Raw genomic sequence first — 22,567 nt, 5'->3', positions numbered from 1 at the left:
TGTATTCGCCCCAGCACTCCATGTGTTATTGCAAACTTCGCAGGCATTTAATAAACGCTGGTTGATTAAGTAAATGGAAGGTCAAGTGAATTTCGGGCAAATTAGCTTCGGAGACACCCCATTTATTACTTACCCGCTTGACAAGACGTCACATCCACAAATCCACAAATCCCTCCCAACATTTATTGCTTAATATTCAAAATGCCCTCCCACCTCTCCTCAGGGAGGAAGGTGGGGCTGAGAGTTATACGTCCATTTTGACAGGTGAGAGAAACTGAGATATAAAAAGTGTGGCAGTCTGTTGCCAATGGCAACCCAGCCAGCCAGCAGAGGAGTCGGTCACAATTAGGGTTAGGGTCTGAGTCTCGGTATCAAGAGAGGCACACATGCCCAAATCCTAGCCTCCAACATGACCAGTTGTTTTCAGAAGAGGGAGGCGGTCCCTGACGTGAAATAAAATGCTTAGCTAAACATAAAGGAAGGCTGCCAAACAGAGTTAGGTCATCGCATTTGACTTTGAGAGAACATTCTGTTCACGCTATCAACCTGCGTTCACTTTCAGCGCACTTCACCATAAATACTTCTGACTCACTATCTCGGCAAATATTTTTTATCTTAATAAACTCAATGCAAAGCATAATCTAAATCAGCTTGCACATTCTTGAGTCGAAGCCACAAGCTGTGTTTAATAAAAATCAGCCGAAATAGCAGGGGACTTCTGAATAACTATAGTTCGTTATCTGACGTGGGGCTGCTGGGAAATCCCGAACATTCAGGCCAGGAGGCAGGAGCAGGAGGTGGGCAGTGGGAGGTTTGGAGGGAGCCTGAGACCACTGGATGACCCCTTCCTGCTGGATCTTAGTTCCCACTGAACAGCCTCCTGGAGGCGCTATTTATAGTAATGGACTGCAGCACAGTAACTAAGAACATGGGCTCCAGAGGAGGACTGCTTGGCTTCATATCTGCGCATCATCTCTTACGTGCTGTTACTTAACCTCTTTGAGCTTCAATTTCCCCAACTGCAAAATGGGGCTAATATCCGTAAGGAATGTTGTGGGGGTGAAACGAGATAATCTGCCTCTAGAACATCAAAAGTGTTCCAGAAAAAAAAAATAATACTGATATCTGGGTCGCACTCCTAGAGATTCTAATTTAATTGATCTAGAGTGCAGTCCGGGCATAAGCATTCTTTAGAGCCTCCCCAAATGATTCTCCTGTGCGGCAACAGGAGAACAGCTGGCTACAGTAACTATAGTTACCATTTCCTGACCACTGCTTCTTGCTTGGCTTCCTGCTAAGCCCTGTAACTCATTTACTTCTCAGAAATCCCCAGGAGGACTCTCCACTACGATCCCCACTGTTCAGAAGAAGAATCCAATGTGGAGACACTAAGTGTGTTTTTCAGCATCTTATTACTGATAAAGAGTGAAAGCTCATCTCCAACTCAGACCTTTGCCTTGAACCTACTTCTCCAGTTAGGTACCGAGATGGCCCGATGAAGATAAACATTTTCTGGCTGCGCAAAGCTGCTGTAGACCAGGGAATATGATGGTTAAAAGTGGAAAGAAAAGAAGTTCTGTGCTGTGCCATGCTGGGTTCTGGCCTAACATGCACATTTTTTTGAGAACACAAGTTTGGGCTAATGACCTCTGAGTAATAAGTGGGTTTAAAAGCATGTCCATTGGACCAAAGACAACAAATGGCCAATGATGCAGCTCGTTTTTGTGGAGGGAAGGCGCACACATCAGAAATGGTTCTATAAATGTGTACTTAGAGGAAAACCTCCTATAAATCTGGACTAATGGGGAAAGACAGCCTCCTTTATAGGTGTTTCCTTAGGAAGCCCAGTAAGTACACAGCGACTCAAAGGAGTTTAAGAAAACTTTACTTCCTAGAGGCTTGTTTTAATGAAAAGGTCATTTTTACAAGTAGGCTAATTGTATGTAAATGGTGCTTAAAAGCTCAGGGAAACTACTTTTTCCTCGTAAGTGGCTATGATCTACGCAGAATAAGAACGGCTGGTCTCCAGCATTGAGACTGCTGTGTGTCCCGGCTATAGTTAATAAAGGTGGGAGGAGAAGGGAACATGTATTGAGCATTGATCCTATCAAGCACATTACGTATATTACTGCATTTTTTTCCTCACCAGAACCCTGTGATGTATGTAGGTTTTTCTAGATCCATTATTAGGAAGATACCAAGGCTTGGAGTGGTTTTAGCATAGCTAGGTTCATCACAGCTGGGAATGGAACTCAGTTCTATCAGACACCCTTCTCCTGCCTCACTCCCAATGTCACCCCCCAGACCACCATTTTATACCCTACCGTCATCAAGAACTTCTTCCACTATTAACTCACCCGAATCCATCTAGGCCACCTCCTTCTCGCACCACAGATGCTATGATCTTACCAGTCCTTATTTTTACTCCAGGAGCGGGTTATCTAATGGGATCATTGGCAACCACCAACGAGGTCACCCTAACAACTTTTTCTAGTTATAAGCTTTTGTGGATGTTATGGACTAAATATCTGTGGCCCCCTAAAATCCATATGTTGAAATTCTAACCCCCAGTGTGATGGTATTTGGGAGGCGGGGTCTTGGGAGGTGATTAGGTCATGAGGGTAAAGCCTTCATGAATGGGATTAGTGCCCTTTTAATATAGACCCCAGGGAGATCCCTTGCCTTTCCCACCACGTGAGGACACAACAAGATGACTGTCTATGAAACAGAAGGGGGCCCTCACCAGAATCTGACCATGCTGTCACCCCGATCTTGGACTTGCAGCCTGTATAGCTGTGAGAAATATCTTTCTGTTGTTTATAAGCCAGCAGTCAATGGTAGTTTGTGAAAGCAGCCCAAACAGACTACGACAGTGGAGTTTTGAGGTTTAAGTACCCAGGTAATTTTACCTCAATTTTTCAGCCCTTTTTTTGCGGGGGATGGGGGGAACATTTTATTACTTCATGTTTATCATGTGTGCATGCTTCATTTAAATTTAAAAATAATGGGAATACGTAGAAGTTGTAAGCAGAAACACACCCAGCCATCAGGACAATAACTTAATTTTGATATAATCAAACTCTTCTAACTCAAATTTTGGACACAAGTTTTCTGGCTTGAAAATCGGTCCCTGAGTTTTGGAGAAATGTTCCCTATCCTCCTGCTTCTGACCTTTTCCGCCTCATCCACCTTAACTTAAAATGGTAATTTTTAAAAAACTAAACCCCCATCTTCAGCTGAATGCTAGGATGTTAAATAAATCCATAAGCCTAAGAACTCTTCAGGTATAGGGTACATCTACATTCCAATAAGATGCTTGCAGGTTTTCCCAGCCTTGCAAATCCAAACCAAGTAAAAACAACAAAATCACCAGCTTGCTTCACTATAACTTAGTAAGTTTCTAACTTAAAAATAACAAAAAAGCAAAGTTTTTTGACTCCCAGGCTTAGGTTCTGCATGCTACACTGCAACCTGAAAACTGCATTCTCCCCATGTATGGTTGAGTGATAAACCTTTGAAAAATGCTGATAGACCTTAACTATAACAGGACAGGATGAGTGAGTCCGTGTAATGAACTTTTAAATGACTGAAGATAGCATCTAGAAGGCCAAGCCTGAAATACATTTTTGGTTTGGGCTTTGGGCCAACATAAACAGAACACATCATAAGTCATCTCTTGTGATTTCAATACCATGAACAGGAGACGCCTCAGCGTCAGCATGATGCGTAATCTTCACTGTGGAAGCCTGTGGCTGTTTCTACATTGTGCAAATGTGATACTGGTGCTTTCAGCCCTGCTAGGGAGCCCTGTGCATAGAAGAACCAGGCTATATCCAGGGCCTTCAAAGGCTAAGTCAATGTGTATTTTCACTACCCTGGCCTGACTCTGTGAGGCAGCGGCTTGCCCAGTCATAATAAATTCTCAAGCTTTTGATGGCTCTAAGTGGAGCCTGGGTGACTTTCAAAATAAAGGTTTGTCATTCTGGCCAATAGATTTCTATTCCATCGGGACCACATAGTTATACCATCTCAGTTTCTTAACGTCACATCTTGATTGAACAGGACCTGAACCCCTTTGGGCACCAGTCAGCATTCCAACTCGATTCCACTGAGACCGACATTCCAGTTTCAGGTTTTCCCAGAATGTAAACTTTGGAGAACACGAAAGGGCACACAAACCATGCTTTCCTCCCTTCCTCGTTCACTGTGCAAGATTTGTATTTCAAACTTGGAAAGAATCTGCTGACTTGTTTACATCTCAGACCTCTTGCTAGCAGGCAGTGCATTGGTGAAGTCCCTGTCACCTGAATGTACTCTCTTATGAATGGGATGGTTTGGTCCTCAAATATTGAACCAAATTCCTCAACAATTAGGTTATCTAATTCCTTATCAGTTAGAGATTATCTGCTTTACAGCTTTTTCAAGAAAACAGAAACACATTGAGGAATCTGGAGATGTAAATGCAAGGGGGTATTGCTTTCCTTAGTGGCAAGAGGCAAAAATCAATTCGACACATAAGACTGAACTTTGGGGATCTGACCTTGCCTTTTCATTGTTGTAGCTTCTTAAAGCTAGTACAGTTTTGCTAAGGGTAGATGCATAAAATGTTTGATGGACAAGTGAACAAATGGATTTCAGTGCTTGTGTTCAAAGATCTCTCATCCTGACTATGGAGTCAAGCAGGTAAAGAGACAATCATGATAGAGTGTGATCTGAGTACATTCAGGGTGATAAAGGACCCTAAAAGAGGGAAACTTAAGGGCCGGCCCATGGCTCACTTGAGAGAGTGTGGTGCTGATAACACCAAGGCCATAGGTTCAGATCCCTATATAGGGATGGCCGGTTAGCTCACTTGGGAGAGCGTGGTGCTGACAACACCAAGTCAAGGGTTAAGATCCCCTTACCAGTCATCTTAAAAAAAAAAAAAAAAGAGGGAAACTTAACCCATTTTCTAGGCTAGGGGTATCAGAGAAGGGTTTCCAAAGGAGGTATAAAAATCCCACTTAGCAATCAGTGGGATTTTTAAAAAGGAGGTGATATGACTTCTGTCTTTCAGGAGACACTTAAGTTCTTGAAAGAAGAAGAGATATTCCAGGGGTATAATTTGAAAGTACAAGTGAGAGTAAAAGCTAAGTGTGTGATCAAGACGGTGAGTGCTGAAGGAGTTTGTGAGAGAGGGATGCTGACATCAAAACTGGCTGGCCAGGGTTGCAGTGTGGTGGTGGCATGGGGGCCAGGCGGTTCCCTGCCTTTTATCAGGGAGAGTGGGCAAGACCTAGGGCAGAGTGGAGAGGGAGAGAAACCCCAGACTTTCTGTGCTCTTGCTGGAATGTGCAGCCATTTAGGGGAGGGGAGGAATAGAGAGGAGAAGGGAACAAGAAAAATAAGCAAATACTTATTAAGTGCCTGGACAGGTATGGAGGCGGCACCTGTCCCATCTCTCCTGGACCTCACAAAATACTGATGGAAAAGAAACCTATAAAAATAATCAGAACAAGGGAAGATGCATGAAAAAACATGTCCAGCGGTATTAATCAGGGAAGGCTTGGGGTGTGGGGAGGGGGTCCGTGCTTGAGCCAGGCTTTGATGGAAGCAGAAGCAGAGCCAGGTTCTAACGTCAGCAAGCAAGGCTGGGGAGGGTGGGCGAGGGCAGAGGCAGGAGCTATGCAGTGGTTGGGGACAGCGGGGCACACAAGCCAGATGCCACCCTTGGTGACCCTCGCACATGTCGCATGCAGGTCTGCTGAACACTCCACAGCTTCCTCACTTCTCTGTGTTTCCCCGTGGAGGCGTTACTGACATTTTAGGTAGGGAAGTCCCTCTTCCTGCAGGCCTGCTGCACATGGCAGGGTGTTTAGCATCCTAAGCCCCTGCTCAAGAAACGTCAACTGTACCCCCTAATCATGGTGATGACTAAAAACAGCACCACTCATCTCCAACCGCATTGAAGAGCCCTGAGGCATCTTTTCATCATGTTAATAACCATCACGTGCATGTAATACCTCTTGATGTTGTTAAAATGAGACTGCTGCTGGAGACGTGCTCATGGAAGCTCCCAGCCCGTCCCTCTCTACCCTCCAGCCAGGCTTCTTAAGCGGAGTCTGCTCTTGGGAGGTAGAGGTGGAGGAGATGGCATGCTGTGGGGGAAAGGACTGGCTTGAGCAAAGGCTCAAAGGAGAAGTGTCTAGAGTGGGTGGGAGTGACAAGGAAGGTTAGGGATAAAGCAGTAATGGGCAAGAAGGCAGTTAAGACAGGTTGGGCCCAAGCTGAGGAAAGACCTTAAACAGTGATGAGGAATTGTGTGCCTCATCTGGCCAACAGTAGGCAGTTCTCACACAGTCCTGAGCCGGGAACTTGCACTCAGAGCGGGCCTTCTGGAACCATGAGCTGACCCACCATGGCAAGGGAGATAGAGCTGGTGAGGAGCTGGAGATGAAAGGAGGAGTTTGCTGGGGTTCTAATTTTGTGTCCCTATTTCTTCCTCCCCAAGTAGATATGACCTTATAAATCCAGGGAAAAGCAGATACAGATCTCTGATGATGGATTTCTATCAGAGGTCACAATGAAGGGATGTCCCCAATAGCTGAATATTTAACTCCCCCTCTTATTTCTTTACTATTAAGAAACAATGCTACAATGTATACCTTTATGCTTAAATCTTTTTTTCCTTTTGCATTATTGCCTTAGGTTACACTTCTAGAAGTGTCTCTCACTCTTTCTTAGTAGGGCCCAAGTGTACTCACTATCTATTTCCCTGGAGTGCCTAAGCATTCCCAGCAAACAAGAGCTGCATCATAGAATAACACCCCGACCCTACCTGCTTGCCCATACTAACTCCGGGGCCACCGAAATCTGTAGTGACCAAACCCAGTGACTAATTGTGGCTAGGAGTGGCAAACTAGTACAAACGGATGTAGCTGTCAGTGAAGCCAGAAACTAGCAATTGTCTGAAAAGCATGGCTTCCAATTCAAATGACAGCCCCTTGAAGCCAGGCATACAGTGTTCATTTCCTTTCATATAGAGGTGTAATGCAGAGATGCAGAGACACCTAGCTGAACCCAGTGAAGTGCCAGACCATAAGAGATGGTAATAATACATGATTGCTGTTTGAAGCCATTGAATTGAGTGGTTTTTCACCTAACGATAGATAACTGATACACAGTCCCCATTTGAGATTCTAAGGAATGAAATAAATTCTCTAGAATATTGGATGTTTACTGAAGATGTTCCTGTGACAGAGTCTGTGCTAGGAAGTGAAAATAACGATTCACACATAGTCCTTTCTTTCAAGGAGCTTCCATGGGAGATACAATATAAACATGATTATCATACATATTAAAAAAGAGTGCCACAGAGAATATGCGATGAGAATATACACTGGGAGATCCCTGGATAAACTTGCTGTGATGATGGGCTAGCAAAGTTAGCAACGTGCCCTCCAGATGAGGAACCCCAAGAAAGGAGGTGAAAATAAGCATAAAGAACTTTGATCCTAGCACGCCGTCAGTTTATTGAGGACAAAAACATGTATCCTAGTACTTGTCATATAGCAGGAGCTTGCTCAGTTTATATGTATTGGATGGGTGGATGGGTGGATAGATGGATGGATAGACACATGGATGGATGGATGGATGGCAGGCAGACAATAGGAAGCCAGCCTAGAAAGAACAGTGACTGGTTTGGAGGACCGGAAGACCAGGTACCAAGTTCTGACTATGTGACCCTGAGTAAATCACTTACTTTGCATCTGTAGTCTTCAGTTTCCTCATCTGTCTAATGAGAGAATAGAATTGCAAGATCTCTGAGGTTTGTTCCCAACTCAAACCTTCTAGGGTACCAGAGACTGAGTATGAACACCCATCTATGTGTTTACTTGGCCATCTCTATAATCAAGCAAATACACACTGCAGAGAGAGTCAATCTCTCTTTGTATGTGCCAGGAACTAACTCAAGCCTGTTTAAGAGGGTGAGGAGGGGCAGATGAGGTGGACAGGGAATTTAGCATGGGATGCAAGGATTTCTCATGGAACTCTGACAATGTGTCTGGCGAGACCTCAGGAGGAACAGGAAGCAGAACTAGAAAGCTACTGAGAACCATCCCTTCACCCCCAATCTCTGATTTTCTCTATAACTCATTAAAATCTCCTCTCTTTGCAAACCAGCTTTCTTGGCTTCTCTATGTACAGAGTAGAATATGATCATTCTATGACCCCAAGTTGATCTCATGGCACTACCAGCAACTCACAAATAATAAATGGCCATCTTAGAGTCACAACCCCAAATTCCGAGGAGAGAGACTCTGACTGGCCCAGCCTGGGTAAAGCGTCCTCTCCTTGGTCCAGTCGACTCTCAGCAGAGGGGTTGGGTTATGTACCACAAACATGGCTGCTGAAGGCCCATCGTGATGGGCCATGGGAGCACTTGTCATATCAGGCAACAGTAGGTTGTTATAAGGCAGGCAGCCTCCCTGAAAAGTATCTAAAAAAAGTCCAAGAGAATGAAATAACTGTTTTTGTATGGATTATTGATAAGAATGAAAATTTTCTATTTTAAGCTTCCTCTTCCTGTGCACTGAAATCCTTTCCAAAGCCATTTTAGAAACTCTAACAAATTTCAGGAAAATTAGTTAATTTTCTAACTCGTCTAGGTCCTGTGCAAACATCATTGTTTCCTAGCATCTTTGGGGTGGTCTTGTGAACATCACGACAGGGCAGGCTCACGAGGAGAACTCAAGCTCTGGGTTACTAGAGCATGCATGCTGGGGCCGCCTTTCTCACCACGTTATCAAAAGATGGGATTTAAAAACCATAAATAAATGTCTCTGCTGAACTCCCACACCAATTACTGAAAGCTACTGAGGATTTGGGTGTCACTTTAGAAGTCACTCAGTTTGTGGATGGCCCAGCAAGAGAACCAGGTCAAGCTATTAGGGAGATTCTATGGAAAGGTAGGTACCTCAAGATTAATGCTATTGAATAGAAGAAAAGCAGTTATTTTTGACATTTTGACAATCACTTTAGGGTCTGGTTCTTATTAGTCCCATTTTTGCCTTTTAAAAGGCTTTTTTTTCCCCCTCTGAAAATGTCAGGAAATTTGGAACAGAAACATACAATAAAACACATCCCATGACCCTGTGATCTATCAATCTTTCAAATAAACAAAAATATGTAGAGAAGCCTGGAAGACAGCATTTCTTGGTCATTACCTGATATTAGCCACTGTATTGGTCATGACCTAGCAGTTGCTTTTTGGGAAATGGAGTATAACAAAGAGAATGGGAAAGAACAGGGAAAATACAGAGAATGAGTACGTGTGTGTGTGTGTGTGTGTGTGTGTGTGTGTGTGTGTGTGTGTGTGTGAGGGGGGGGGAGAGAGAGAGAGAGAGGGAGGGAGAGAGGAGGGAGACTTGATAACTCATTTCCACTATAAATACTTTAAAAATCTTACAGATGCCAAACAGGATACCCTCTTTCCTATTTTTTCTCTAATGATTCCATTTTGCAAGCGACATTATTCACAAACGAGACATTCAAGAAACACAAATTTTGAAATAAAAATGTGCACACCACCAGTGGAAAAGCAAACAAAAGCAGCTAATGTACTGTGGCTAAAAAAATTTTCAAACTAAGTGGCAGTAATTTACTGCCCTTGCTCTTAGCTGGACCCCATGAACATAATCAGAACCCCAGGACTGATGGGAAAGCGTGATTTACAGTAAGTCTCAGGATAATAAAAGAAAATGAAAAAGCAAATTGTGCATGAACATAAAAGCTGTATTTCTTCCACTTTCATCGGCTGAATCAAATTTCCAGCCAGAATTTCAGGGTAAAATTTAGAAGTCCCTCAAGAAGCAAACTGTGAGCCAACTGGCATCCACACTTGGACATGGCTCCAGCCACCCGGATGACATAGTTAATAATTTAGAGATGACAGTGATCAGAAAGATGCACACTCCACCATCTGAGTGGTAGTACAGAGGCAGGAGGAACTGGATTTGAGTCCTCGCTGTGTCACCTGCTGTCAAGTGTCCTCAGGCAAATTATTTCACATTTCCAATCTCCAGTAATAGCTGCGGCCTCAGATGTTACATGGATTAAATGAGATAAAGTACATGATGCACTTAAGAGGGTGTTTAGCACATGCTAGTCACAATAGATTTAGTTATAAATTTTAAACAAAAATAAATACATTTTGATAAATGAGTTAGTACAGTTAAGGCTCTTAGAACAGTACCTGGTACACAGTAAAGTCCTATACAAGTGTTTGTCATGATCATTACTATACAGTAAAACCTCAGTTAATCAGAAGACTTAGACAATGGGTGATTGAGTTCATTTATTTTTGTGTTCAAAACCTCCAAACCACTTCAGTGTTCAAAGTTCTTGAAAATCTTTCTAAAACATATTAATCTACTTTCCAGGGTTAGTAAGTATAATATGCTAAAGTATCAATTTAAAACTTTGTCCATTAGATCATGCATGCCTCCAGGAACACAAATCAGAAGCCCTGGGTTCTAGTACCAACTCTGTTACCTATCAGCTGTGTCATTTTGGACCTGAATTTACACATCTATAAAATAGGGATAAGGAGACCTGTCATGCCTTTCTCTCAGTTTTGGTGATTATCAAATGCAATCATGAATATATTATTTTGAAAACAACAAAATATAAGACAGTCTAAAACTCCATACCCATTAAACACTAATTCCTCATTCCCATTTCCTCCTAACCCCTGGCAACCACCATTCTACTTTCTGTCTCTATGAATTTGACTACTCTAAGTATCTCATATAAGTGGAATTATACAGGATATTGCTTTTTAAAATAAATCCCTTATTTATTTTCTTACCTTTTCTATCTTTGTCTTTAAACACTGAGTGCAGAAAATATGGCAGTGAATAGAGGATTTTAATTTATGGGTTCTAAATCCTTGAGGTTTACTACAGGACTGTGATTAAGGAAGAAAGACGCACTGTCCTGACAGCATCCTAGCACTGATGGGGCCGATTACTAAGACTGATCTCCATTGCAATTTTAGAATAACTCTGAGAATCTGTGATGTTACAGATTGTGCAATGAGGACCAGGGAATGCAGTCTGGTCCCACCTCTGCCACAAAAGTACTACTCGATACTGTTTGAATGATTTTCTTCTCCGGGTCATGTATGTTCAACTCAAGGCAAACTGAGCTAAATGATTCCAAAGTTAGTGTTAACTTCATATTCAGGTGTTTCGATGGGATCTCTATCTTGCAAGACACTAAAAAATGTCATTCTCTCCTCTCCCAATCTCTATCCAGGAGCAACATATTTTGTATAAGGAAAATAGAAGAAGAGGAGGAAGATACCTATGATATTTTTCCTGGGAAAAGAAACCAGAAGCAAAAAAAGAAAAGAAAAGAAAAGAAAAAAGAAAAAAAAAAAAAAAGAACTGGTTTTGGATGTTCCTGGCATTTGATTTAGTGTTATCATCTCTCCCTCTGACAGAAAGAAAGAAGGAAAGAAACAAAGAAAAGAATAAAGAGGAGTTTCATAGCACATGCAAAAATGTCATTACACACACATGCGAGCAAAGGCTATTCTCAAATACAAGGCTGTGCTTTCACAATAGGAAAGAGAAATCCTGAGTTAAACTATTTAAATTGAGAAGGTAGAGATACATGATCATTTTTAAGTTATCTCTTTAGTTACACTAAAATATACACCAATTCCAGAATCCTAAAGCCCAATTCTGTTGAGTACAAAAGGCAATGTAGCCAAATAAAAGATGCCACAAGTCAAAAAGCTTATGTATTTGGGGTGAACAATTCCTTCCCATTCATAAACTTTTCAATTGGGATGCATGTATATGAAGAGTTGCTTCTGGTCTGATAAGAGGCTGGCTCCAGGAAGAGCAAGATGACCCAAATTCTTATGGGGGAGACACTTTCACACATAAATCACCCAAGAAAAATGGCAGCTGCTTCAGAACATTGGCTGCCTGCCCCAGAAGCTGACCCTGGGGGGCTCAGTCTGCAGGGACCCACCTTCAGCATGGAATGTAATCAGGATAGCAAGGCTAAGTACCTCATCCATCTGATTTCGAGAGTCAGGTGACAACTCATGCATATTACCATTTTTCCCCCAGACTGAGTACCGTTGGTTGAAAAATGTAGCCTCTATTGGCCAGAACTAAGTCGATTTTATTAGTGCAGATATTTCCAAAGCCGTGTCCTCCAAATGGCTTTATAAATACCAACTGACAGAACTAACAACACATGAAATAATGTAATGATAATTTGTAATAAATGATAATGCAATGAAATAACATAAAGATAATGTGTAAGAGTTTTATAATATATCTTTTCTTAAAAAAGGATAAGAGAAGGTAGGTTTTTATGAGCCTATTACCATTAAACTCATGTCAGGGACTGAATTCCTGAATCATAAGATTTTGGAGATGGAAAAAAACCGAAACATTAGTTATAACAGTACCCCCAGAGCATTCCTAATATAGCATTCCTGAAAAATGGTCACGCAGTCGGCTTCAATTCCTCTAGGGAGTGGGAAATGGCTTATTCTTGAAAGAACAGTCGAAGAAGATAGCTACTTGACCTTATACTAGGTCTTTAGCTTTTTTAAAACTTTGGTTTTCTCATCTATAAAAAAGAGAACTACTTTATAAGACTATGTAGGAATGGACATAATGTATAGAGAGCAGCAGTTTAGCCCTTGATTATCAATGTGTTGGTTTTCTTCCCTTAAAAAAATTGTTATTGGGCCGAGCCCGTGGCACACTCGGGAGAGTGCGGCGCTGGGAGTGCGGCGCTGGGAGCGCGGTGACGCTCCTGCTGCGGGTTCGGATCCTATATGGGAATGGCCCGTGCACTCACTGGCTGAGTGCCGGTCACGAAAAAGACAAAAAAAAAAAAAAAAAAATGTTATTAAAAAGGTCTCCCAGATACTGAGCTGAAATCTGCTTCTTTCTAACTTTTCCCCAGTGGTTGCAGTCCAAACCTGTCAGGAACTATGGAACCACTACGCTTCCCTTCTATAAGGCATCCATTCTAACACTTGAAGACAGTCACAAGGCTTCCTGTAGTCTTCTCCTGTCCAGCTTAAACCCACCCAGTTACCTTCATCACCCCTTAAAACTAATGAATAACTCAAGTCATAAACTTTATGGAGTACCAATAGAATTGGGAGCAGACAAATTGGGAGCATATTAGGGTAGGGTGTCTGCTTTCAAGAGCTAAAATGAATAATGTAGTCTGGGTAAGATAGGTGCTAAATCAAGATACAATCAAAGTTATCATATTGAAGAAGAGAAAGAGCAACTAAATTTGATTGGAAAACCAGAGGAGGCTTCATGGGAAATGCCATTTGGGTTGGACAGTCAAGAACTGGTAGGATTTTGAAAGGCAGAAAGCTTTATGCTGGGAGAACAGCATAAGCAAAACCATGGAGAAGAGAAAATGTATGAAATGTTTTAAGAAAGGTGCTATGGACTGAGCTGTGTTCCTCCAAAATTCATATGTTGAAGTCTAAAGCCCAATGTGACTGTATTCGGAGACAGGGATTTTAGGAGGTTATTAAGTATAAATGAGGCCATAAGGATGGGGCCCTAATCTGATAAAACTGGTGGCCTTATAAAAAGAGGAGGTATCTTGCCTCCTCTACCCACCACCCCCACCATGTAATGGTGCAGCAAGAAGGCGGCAGCCATCTGCAAGCCATGAAAAGAGCCCTCATCAGAAACTGATTCCTCCTGGAACTTGATCTTGTACTTTGCAGCCTCCAGAACTGTGAGGAAATAAATCTCTGTTGTATAAGTCACACAGTCTGTGGTATTTTGTTATGGCAGCTCCAGCTGGCGAGTACAAAGGGCAATTGCAGAGGAAAATCAATGGGTAAAGACCAAGGAGCAGAGTGAGCAGGTATACTGACCAACTGTCGAGAATGATGAAATGTAAATGGCCAGGCTTTGGAGACAGAGAAACCAATGCTCAAATCTCAGTTTTGCTGCTTTACTAGTCGTGTGACCTTAGGCTAGTAGCTCAACCTCACTGAGCTCAAACTTCTTTCTTGTTAATAGTATAAAAAGATAATATATGTAAGAATCCATTCATAGTGCCTGGATATGGAAGGTACTCTATAAATGTTAGCCTTTATTATTATATGTAATTATTATATTATTGATCACAATACTGGTACTGAGGCAAGACATAGAATAATATAGAATGTCGAATGATCTGAATACTTCTTAAAAGTGTCCTCTGGCTAAAGGATGGTGCATATTCTTACTTCTCGACATTCCTGGATGGCGATTGCATCTCCTAGAATGCTAAGAATAGAAATCTAATTCTGAACAAGGAAACACTGTTCGTAGAAAAACAGCAGGAACTATGAGAAAAAATGGGCAAGCAATTTTGGCATTTATATGCGCTAAGGAGAGGGGATTTGGGGCATGGCCAGATGTGCCCTTGATCTGTTCCCTGTTTTGCAAACTCCCATGCATCCTATGATACCCTGCTCAAATGTCACCACCTTCATAAAGGCTTATCCACAATTCCCACACTCTTTATGCACCCATTTCATTCAGTCTGTTTCTTCCACTAGACTGTGGACATCTTGAGGTTAGATGCATATCATTTATTTCTGTACCCAGTGCCTGCCACATTTTCTGGCACATAGCTCGACAAATGCTTCTGAAATGAATTAATGGGACAAAATAGGAATGCTGACTTTAAAAAGTTCAGAGAAACAGGAAGATGTTGTAATTGGTCTGTAGAGTCTCAAAAACAAGATCTGAACTATGTACTCAAACATTTGTAAGAGAGGCAGCTCTCCACACTGGCAACAAGACAAAATATAGTCATAATGGGGGCTCTGTCTACATCCTTTTCCTGCCAACATTCATGTAAATGTCTTAGATGAAAACCAAATTAATGTAAGAATGAAGTTGGAATGTTATGAGTATGCGAAATGATAGCATTAAATAATAAGACATATCTAACGTGGAAATGGAATAGCTTACAGTGAGTACTGGGCCACAAAATACTGATTACACAATGAGAATATGAAAAAAGAGAGATGCAGATAAATGGCAAAAGCTGTGAGAAACTCACAGGAGATTTAGTTAACTCCAAGTTCCACCACAAGTCAACAATAAGATGCTACCCAGCAGCTGAGAATTTTTGTTATAGAAATAAAAGGACAAAATGAAGTAGCACTGCCCACTCCAGGAGGCCACCTTTTATGGGGAAAGGATCAGGAGAACAAGCTAGGAGCAGAAATAACGAAAAGAATTGGAAACTGTTTGGCCAGAGAAAGAGGAGATTCTATGAGACATAATGTCATAATGATAATGCACTATCAGAGTCATACATGATCTCCCCTAATGCTCAGAGCAACTTCATGAGGTCTACGTGTCCATATACCAAGTCCTCTACCAAAGAACAGACAAGACCTCAGAGGCTATTCATCATTTTATTCCAAAGTTCAAAGTAACACCAGAACTAATGAGCATACATCTATGTAACAATGTTTCATAACAGATTTTTGGTACTCATGTATTATGACATTGATTTTGATTCTTCTTTCTTCTTTTCAAAGTATTTATAAATTTATCTAGAGATGCATCTTAACTTTCTTTATTAATCATAAATAAGGCTATAAGACACTGCTTCAAACACAGCATATACACCACAGAAGTTGAGAACTAATGAAAAACTTGGGTCATAATCAAGTCTGAATAACCATGCACAATTGATAAGTAAGGTAGAGTTGATGCCCATTTGCTTGGCCTGTCTCAAAGTTAAAATGGGTAATCATAGGGATTTTTGAATCCCCATTTTACAGATGATAAAACTGGGGCTCAAAGAGGATAAGTAATTTATCCAAAGCTACTGCGTGCCAGAGCAGAAACCCAGGCCAATCTGACTGCAAAGTCCAAAGAAGAGCCTCCAGCCTCATTCCTCGAGGAAGACGGAAGACATACAGACAGCAAAATAAGAATTAAGACCATGTGGCTCAGCATAAGAAATACCTTCCTAACCTTAGGACTTCTCAAAAAAGAATAGCCTCGTCTTGCGTAATGTTACTCAAGAAAGCATTAAGATAGAAGGGACAACCACTTATGAGGTTTTTAGAAAGGGGGAGTCACATATCAGCTAGAAGTTTGGATTGTATGACCTCTAAGGTCATTCGATTTGGTGATACGAATTTGCTACCCTCTCTGGCTCAATTTTTGAAAATATTGCTTAATTTTGTCAACTTTGAAAAAGAAGTGATTACTTATAATGCTTTCAAGAAAATATAAGTGATTAATTCTATCATCTTGGAGAAGGGAAGTCTTTTCTAAACATGACACCAAACTAAAAAATCATGAAGGACAAGATTCATAGATTTGATTTCATAAAGATAAAATTTTCCAATGATAAAATACACACACACCATAAACAAAATTAAAAGTTAAACTAGGGGGAAAAATGCAGATTTCAAATCAGTAACAAAAGATCAATACATTAATAGTTGAATGAGAAGAAATGAATATTCATTAAAGAAAAAATGGCCACTAAACATAAAAATTCAATCTTAGTTATCAAAAAAATGAAAGTTAAAATAACAATAATATGCCATTTTTGCTTTTAAAGTTGACAATGACTAAGAAAATGACAATACGTAGTGTTGATAAAGATGAGGAGTAGAAGGGGGCATTCTCCTGCACTCTTACTAGGGACTTAAATATGCACATAGATTTATAACACCATGTAGTAAGTACCTTCATGAGGCCAGGTACTGTCTCAGGCCCATTTTCATCACACCAAAAACTGGAGTTAGCCTAACTTTTCAACAGTACAAGACACGTTCGATAAATTACTAAACACCTCTACAATGAAACACATTTAATATGGCCAATAAAAATGTCATTAAAAATATTTAATGACACAGAAAGAAGTTTGTGATATTGTTGTTAAAAGACAAATGGCATTTCCAAAAGAGAATGCCCCCATATGATTCCCTTTTGGTAAATATACTCTTATGTGTAAAAATATAATCATAAAGAAGACTAAAAGAATACATATTAGTAGTGACTTGTAATTTTGGCTGAATTTCATTTCCTTGTCACCCCCCCACCCCCCAACAAATATTCTTAGATTTTACAAGTGTTTTAAAATCTAATTTGTTTTTAAAGAAAGAAAAAGATTTAAGGAAAAGGGCAATAAAAGGTATAGGAGACCCACCAGGCCCACCTCCCCTCAAAAGTGCTGAGTTGCTGTGACCCATCTTCCTAACAGAAGCCTCTTTCTTCAACTGACCCTGGGCCCAAACCGTTTAGCTGGATCCTGAAGTGGTCTTTCAAGGTTTCCCCAGGGCTTCTCCAAGCCCTCTCCTCGCAGGATGAGGGCTGCTGAGAACCGAAAGGGCACTGTCTAGAGGGTCTGGGGGCACTGCAGGGATGGGCCACAGGGCGCTGCTCTGACTCAAGGCAGGCTCTTGCATTCTTTTGTTACTGAGCACCAAAGTGGCACTCATTTCAAGGCCAGCATCTTGAGCCTGCCCCGGATTGACCTGTGCCAGGGCCCAAAGTCTGATTAGACTGTCACCATTAGCACTTGTTTCCTATCGGGAATCATTAGCAGACAATTAATTGCCCATCACCAGCAGAAAGGCATTCAATGTGTGGTTGCATTATTAGTTTTCTAGGACCTCGACCTTTCCCCACCCCCTGCTCAGACATTCCTTTTTACCGGAATAAATTTTAAGTTCAAAAAAAGCAAACAAAACACCCCCAAATTAAAAAAAAAACAACCCAGTAATACCAATAACAGAAAGCATTGTCTCTAAATACATGCGTTACCAAGATTCTACCCCCTACTCTCACAGTTCTTTTAACACAAATGCTTGGTAAGCAGTTAGAGATTATTTTGATCACCTAGTGTTTCTCGATGTAAAAATAAACATATTCAAGTCACTTTATCACCTTATAGTTTATAAAGCACAACATTATCATATTAGGATCTGGTAATGACTTCAGTGGACATTTTTACTCCTGTATGACAGATGAGAACAGAGAGGTTAAGGGACTGGTCTGAGGTTTCTTTATTAGTTAGTGGACATGCCAGAGGTCTTACTCAAATTTGGGGCTGTAGCAGTAGTTAAAAATAGTTAGCATGGAGACATTAAATCCATTTTTGTAGGTCTCACAGCACTAGCAGTACAGAGGAATAGCCTGACAAAAGCTTATCAATATGACTATTTGTATTAGTCTGTTTCTGTTGCTTATAACAAAATACCTGGAACTGGGTAATTTATAAGAAAATGAAATTTATTGCTTACAGTTTTGGAGGTTGGGAAGTCCAAAGTCCAGGGAACGCATCTGGTGAGGGTCTTCTCAGTGGTGGCTTTACAGCAATGCAGGGGTCTCACACGGCAGAAAATGGTGGATCGGAGAGAGAGAGCTTCTCATGTGCTTTTCTTTTAAAGCCCTTAGAACCACACCCCTGACCACCATTATTAATCCATTCACTACTGCAAAGTCCTACAATCTAATCACCTCTTCAAGGCCCCTTTCAATTACCATAATAGGATTTCCCACCCTCAATGGTTACAGTGGGGGTCAAGTTTCTAATATCTGGAACTTTGGGGGACAGAATTTAAGCTTCAGTGAGTTTGGGGGGGACATTCAATCCACAGCATTATTTTATTTATCTAGAGTTTTCTTGGTTTTGTCTTATTCAGGCAAAATTCACATAACATAAAACTAGCCATTTTAAAGTAAACAATTCATTTAGTATATTCACAAAGTTGTACAACTACCACCTCTAGTTCCAAAATATGTCCATCACCCCCCACAAAACCCCATACGCTTTAAGCTCCCTCTTCCCCCTCTACCCAGCTCTTGGCAACCAATTGTTTCTGTCCTTATATTTCTCTGGATATTTCACACGAATGAATCATGCAACTTGTGACTTTTTGTGTGTGTGGCTTCTTTCTCTCAGCATGTTTTCGAGGTTCATCCATGTTGTGGCATGTACCAAAACTTCTTTCCTTTTTATGGTTGAAATAACATGTCTTGCATGTCTTGTATTGTCATTGTATATCTATACCACACTTCATTTACCATTCATCCATTGATGAATATTTAGGCTGTTTTCACCTTTTGGCTATTGTGAATAGTACAGCTGTGAATATGTGTGTACGTGTATTTGTTTGAGTACCTGTTGTCAATTCTTTTGGGTATATATGAATTCTTATTTTTTATTTATTTAACTTATTTTTTATCTGAGTACAAGAGTATAGGATATTTACTGAAGAAAGTGTGGAAATTAAAGGAAAAACATAAATAAGAAAAATCACCTGAGGGTAATTAATAATATCCTCTTCCTGAGAGGGTATTCTATCAGCCAATAGGCTTATAATCCCATTCTTTCTTTCCTCCCTATAAACATGAATTATTATCTTAGAATTAGGTACTCATTGGGAATACGGGCTTGGTAGCTAGAAAAAACCTGAATTTGAATTCTGGCTCTGCCATTTGCTAGTAGAGTCACTTCACTGCAAACTTGTTTTCCTGTCTATAAAATGGACATAATAGTATCTAACTTGCAGGGTTTTTATGGCACATTAAGTGGTGCTTAGGACGTGGCAGCCATAATAAGACTTCCCACACAAGAATTTTCTAACTCCACCAGAAAATGAGGTTCAAGGGAAAGGAATTTTGTTTTTACTACTGTGTCCTCAGCACAGTGCCTGGAACATGGTTGGCACTCAATGAATTCCTGTTAAATGAATGAGTGAATGTAAATATCAAGGAAGGGGAAAGGGTTGAAATTAAAGTCCTGGGAAGGATCTCTGGGAAGAACCCAGCTCCCTGAGTTCAGAAGGCAGCAAGTAATGGCCATGGATGGGAAATTCTTGCAGGTCAATTTGAATTCTCACAACCATATTTCAATGGCCAGAGTTGGTCAGGTCTGACTTTGGGCCCAGAAATAATGAAACCATTTGCAATAAATGGTCAGAAAACAAGTTAGTCTTAGTTGCAGAATTGGGGGCAGAGCTAGGCGCTCTCTGAGGCATGTGAGGATTTGAACATCCTAAACTGCTACACCAGCTAAGGCTTGGGGCAGTTTTCAAAGCAAGTAAGCATTTGATGGAATAAACCCAGGAAAAGAGATATTTAAGCATCTGGGGCCTTGACAGGAACTGCCCTAAAGTAATATCACTTGGAACTAAAGAGATGATTAGTGGGCTTCTCACAGCCCTACAGGAAATCTTGCCTGGCACAGGAATGCAAAATTCTCCAGCCTTGTCTATTAGGAGTTCCCCGCACTCCACTGCTTCAGTGATGTGTGTAATGGGTTGCAGAGCTCACTGTCTGCCGAAGGCCTTGCTGCCATCTTCTTTTTGTAGGTCCTTATCCCCAAATGATGGACTTGCTCTATTGTGGACCAACTTCTGCAAGCTCAAGAGGGCTAAAGTGGAGTTGTAGGCACTCAAGATCCCAAAAAACAGGCTAGAGAGACTGAAGGACTGATCTCAACCTCAGATGGCTATTTGCTGGGCCTAGCCAGAAAGGATGTGAGAATCCTTTGTTCCAGGGCAAGTTTTATGTTTTCATACTTCTCCTTTGTAGCACCTATCACTGCTGAAATTAAATGAGCTTGAGTATATCTGTGCATGTAAAATTGTTTAAAGTCTCTCTCTTCCATTGAATTGTGGAGTGTCCAAAGGCAAGACTGTTTCTATCTTATTCATTACTACATCTTAAGCCCCAGGATAAACCTTGCCCATGATGGTCACTCAGTAAACATCTATTAAGTAAATAAATCGAAGGCATTTAAACTTCAATTCAGATTAGAGGCAATATAATATATTGGTTAAGGACATGAGTTTGAATTCTGGGTTCACTGCTTTGTGACTCTGGGCAAGTTGCTTAAATCTCTTTTATTAGTTTCCTGATGTTACTGTAATAAATTATCATAAACTTGGTGGCTGAAAACAACAAAAATTTATCCTCCCACAGTTCTGCAGGCTAGAAGTCCTAAATCCAGCAGGCCACACTCTCTCTGAGGGCTCTGGGGTAGAACCCATTCCTTTCCTCTTCCAGCTTCAGGGGCTACCTTGGCATTCCTGAGCCTGTGGCTCCATCACTTTAGGCTCTGCTTGTCTTTACCTAGCCTTCTCCTTTGTGGGTCTGCATGAAATCTCTCTGCCTCGATCTTATAAAGACACTTGTAAGCATTTAGGGTTCACGTGAATAATGCAGGATGATCACATCTTGAGATCCTTAATTCACTTACATGTGCAAATAAATACCCTTCTTCCAAGTAAGGTAAAAATTCACAGGTTCCAGGCATTAGGATATGGACTTATCTTTTGGGAGGCCACCAGTCAACCTACTACATTTCTCTGGGGCTCAGTTTTTCATCTGTAAAATGAAGATATTATCTCTTAGGATAATTATGAGGATTAAATGTGACAATCTGTTTAAATCACTTAACATGGTTCATGGTACATCAAAAGCCCTCACTAGATGGTAGCTATTAGTAGCTGGTGTTATTTCATGAGGCAGGGAAGTATTACTTCTGGTGTCCATACGCAAAACGTGATAGTGTTATGCCAACACGTTCAGACATTTAAAAAACATATATATATATATATATATCTCAATCTATCCATCTCCATATTTATTTAATCAGGGCAAGGGCCTGAGCTCAGTCCTCACACATGTGTCACTACATTACGTAATCACAACAACCCTAGAAGACTGGTATCTTCCTCATGATAAAACAAAACCAAAATAACTAAAGCTCCATTTTCAAAAACTTGGAGTTAGCCACAGAGCTTAGTTGTAAACCACGGACTTCTCACTGCAAGCCCAGGTCTTTTCTATATTATCTCAGAAAATTAAGGACAGAAATGGAGACCTTTCCAAGCACCTATACCTGGATAAATCATTTCTTAGTATTATGAAAAGAACCTAACTACGGAGCAAATTAGCCTAGAAAAGCAGTGGTTCTCCAAATTTGTGACAGATTAGAATCACCTGGGGAACTTTCAAACCTTTCATATCACATACTGCACACCAGACCGATGAAATCAGAATGGGGGGTGTGGGGGGCACCTACCCAGGTATTAGTAATTTTTGAAATTCCCCAGGTGATTCCAATTACAGCTGAGGTTAAGGACTACTGCTCTGTCAGTGGTCCTCAAACTTTGGTGGGCATCAGAATCATCTGGAAAGTTGGTAAAAATGGATAGGCTTACAATCTAGCTTGCGTCAATGAACCCGAGTCTCTCCAGGTGATTCTAATGTCACCAAAGTTTGATGACAGCTAAAGTATCTTTTAGTTCCTGTGTTCTGAGTTTCACCATTCACCCACTTATTCATTTACTCAAATGCCTGTACTAGCTGTTGGAATCACATGGATGCATAAAGAAGATATAATTCCTGATCTCAGGCTGTTCAGTCTGGCCAGCTGTTCTCACCCCTCTTAAAGCCCTCTTCACGTTGCCTTTTCTGCTGGACCCTCTTGTTAGAATGGGACATCCATGAGGGCTTTGCCTAAAATGAAGATGCTCAAT

The 22,567-nt window shown here is 41.0% G+C and overlaps 1 protein-coding gene across 1 annotated transcript in view; it reads right to left on the bottom strand.

Annotated features, from left to right (window-relative positions):
* Positions 1–22,567, bottom strand: part of ROR1 (receptor tyrosine kinase like orphan receptor 1) — a 264,083-nt gene that overhangs the window by 130,571 nt on the left and 110,945 nt on the right. The gene's annotated exons all lie outside the window — the stretch shown is intronic.

This window comes from Cynocephalus volans, chromosome 8 (genome assembly GCF_027409185.1).
Source record: "Cynocephalus volans isolate mCynVol1 chromosome 8, mCynVol1.pri, whole genome shotgun sequence".
Taxonomy (NCBI): domain Eukaryota; kingdom Metazoa; phylum Chordata; class Mammalia; order Dermoptera; family Cynocephalidae; genus Cynocephalus; species Cynocephalus volans.
Note: the sequence above shows the minus strand (reverse complement) of the source record. Positions and strands in the feature narration are given on the sequence as shown.